This window comes from Papio anubis, unplaced genomic scaffold, assembly GCF_008728515.1.
Source record: "Papio anubis isolate 15944 unplaced genomic scaffold, Panubis1.0 scaffold2287, whole genome shotgun sequence".
Lineage (NCBI taxonomy): Eukaryota > Metazoa > Chordata > Mammalia > Primates > Cercopithecidae > Papio > Papio anubis.
The window spans coordinates 2,298-5,298 of record NW_022162336.1 but is presented as its reverse complement, the minus strand read 5'-3'; the positions used below and the strand labels follow the sequence as shown (position 1 = coordinate 5,298).

The window sequence follows — 3,001 nt, the reverse complement described above, 5'->3', positions numbered from 1 at the left end:
ACCTCTGCCTCCTGGGTTCAAGTGATTCTCCCACCTCAGTCTCCCACAAAGCAGGGCTTACACTACAGGTGTCTGCACCACGCCCAGCTAATTTTTTTGTATTTTTAGTAGAGACGAGGTTTCACCATGTCGGCCAGGCTGCTCTCAATCTCCCGACCTCAGATGATCTGCCTGACTTGGCCTCCCAAAGTGCTAGGATTACAGGCTTGAGCCACCAAGCCCAGCCAAAGGTTCCATTTCTTCAGTGTGGTGTTGGGCATATGGACGTATGATTTAATGTTTTAAAAAAGAAAGATACGTTCCTGGTGTTTTTGTGTTTTGTTTTTTGTTTCAGGCCTGTGTGCTTCATGCGTTCCCCCATATGAATCCATAAAGAAGTAGCCATTAGCAACTTCGGTCAATATATACCGGATTCATACTTCAGGAAGAAAATCCAGTTGACAACCACAATAGTTTCTACGACAACAAAAGTGAGAGAAAATACTGACATTAGGGTCATTTCAAGAAAGTTCAATCATAAGATATATCCTCAAGCAAAAATATACACAAAAAGCTAAGTTCGAAGCTGTTGGAAAACTACTACCATCCTTAGAGTAAGTACAACAAAGTATGGTTTTATGTCTGTTTTTTGCATCAAAATACCTCATACAGCCATAGATTTTAAACCATTACATCCTATCTAGATTCCGTAATAGATCATTAACATTTCTTCTAGATCCCACTATTATTACTTTGTAACCTTTATTTTTAGTATCTTAAAAATATTTTATTAAATATAACACATACATTCAGAAAAGTACATGAAATATACCTTAAAGTATACCTTAACAAGTTATTGTAAATTATTTTCCCATGTAACCACCAACCTGCTCCAGAAACATATTCCAACCAGTATCCAAGATGCCCACAGATGTCCCTTTCAGGTCACACCTCCTTACCTCTCGCCTGGATGGACTGCTTACCCTAACCTCTATGGAATCACCTCTTTGTTCTTGATAGTTTTACTGCTCAAGTATGAATCCAGAAATAAGTGTTTCTCAGTTTTCTTTTCATTTTAGTCCCCCTAAGAAGCCTTTTTAGAAGTTTTCTTCCTAATTCTACCCCATACCCCTGTGGTGGAATTTCAACACCACAGATATATTGTCTGTTGGTTTATGTTATATGATCCTTTGGAAGGCAGCAGACCATTATAATAGGTAAGATTTTCTTTTACTCTAAGGACTAATTTTCACTCCACTGCAGGTGATATTGCCTCTACTAAGAATGTACGCCCAAGCCAACATTAGTTTTGCCTATTTTTGAGCTCTATATAGAGGAAATTGTACAAAATAGGTTTTGCAGGTCTGGTCTCTTTTGCTTACCATAGTGTTCAAGGTTCGCCCAGCTGGTCCCACTCAGCTGTAAGCCATTTTATGAATACTGCAGTTCTTCATTTTCTTGGAATTAACACTTGGGTTATTTTCTGTTTGGGGCTATTATAAAAGATGCTGCTCTGAACATTCCTGTCTCCTGGTGCCTACGTACTCCTTTCTTGTGGAGTATATATCCACAAAATTCCTGAACCATAGTGTATGAGTATTTTCCGCTTTACCAAATTGTTTCCCAAACACTTGTACAAATATACACCCCTATTAGAAAAATAGAGAGTCCCCTAACAATTTTCTTACCTTAAAAGGTAAGTTCAGCAAAATATCTCCTATGCCTTCTTTTTCTTTTAAGATCTGAAGATCACTGTGCAAAGGACTATCAGGGTCAACCCTAAGAATCCCAAAACAAAAAACAGTTCAAACAAAAAGATATATTTTTTTCAACTAATTCAAAAATGAACCCGTCTGAAAGTTATAATAGAGCACCTAGGGTAAGTTCCAGAAAGAGAAGATCTTAAGCTGCTCTATATTCCCAGGAAAAATAGAGGCCACTATAGCTTCCAGTTCCTTTACAATAAATGTCCAAAAGAGATGATAATAGCCTAAATCTGATCTAATAAGGGGGTTCGGAGTTTGCAGTCATTCTAAAGCAAAACAGTCACATGTATGTAATTTTCTCAAGAATTTAAAAGAAGTTTAATATGCTTTCCTAAACTTGTATTATTAGCCAAGGAGTTCAAGGAGAACAATCGGCCATGGACAGAACCATGAAAAGTTAAATCACTAAAAAATCGGTACTTTTCCACAACTGTCCTATATATACATGTCCAATATGATTTCCACCCCCAACCCCCCCCTTTTTTTGTTTTGTTTCGTTTTAAGAGACAGGGTGTCTCGCTCTGTCACCCAGGCTGCAATATAATGGTGGAATCACAGCGCATTGCAGCCTTGACCTCTCCAAGCTCAAACGGTCTTCCTGCCTCAGACTCCCAGCACCCCTAGGAGCTGGGACTATAGGTGTACTCCACCTATATATTTTAAAAGTAATAACATAACCTTCTCTACAATAAGAGTTGATTGTTTTGCTTTCAAAACTGGGGGAAAAGTCATAAAAGTCAACTTGGCAATCATTCTCTGTATAACGAAATGTATTACTCTCCTTTACTTTCCAAGCAATATTGCTCAAGCTTGAGCTTTTTGCTAGAAGATAGAAATCAAGTAAGAGTTCACTCTATCAGGAAAATGACAAAAACAATTCTGATGGAGCTATAAAAACATTTCTTTAAATCCAAAAAACAAGTAAACTCATCCTGTCTTACCCTCTACATCTTTTGGAACTTGGTTGCCTTTGAATTTCACAAAATAAAGCTAGTAAACATTTCCATTTTGGTCCACTTTTAAGAAATGACATTCATAATCTGACAACAGAAAAGAAACCGAATAAGAAGAAGAGCAGGGATTTAGGGTCTTACCTGTTATTATGAACTCTGATCTGTAAAGTCCTGAGCTCTTCCATAAGTCTATCTGAAGCTTGCACTGACCCAGACACTGCAGCCTGAAACATAAAAGTCGCTTTTTACCAGGGTCTACTGAGCCAACTAATTTTAAGATTTAAAGTATTTCAACCTGATCTA

The 3,001-nt window shown here is 37.6% G+C and overlaps 1 long non-coding RNA gene across 1 annotated transcript; it reads right to left on the bottom strand.

Moving 5' to 3' along the window:
- Positions 1-333: 333 nt before the first annotated feature.
- LOC116272859 lies at positions 334-2,794 on the bottom strand. The gene is made up of 2 exons (XR_004181408.1): positions 1,668-2,794; positions 334-456 (listed from the first exon to the last, which is right to left on the bottom strand). It is a non-coding gene; the product is annotated as an uncharacterized LOC116272859 (long non-coding RNA).
- Positions 2,795-3,001: the final 207 nt, after the last annotated feature.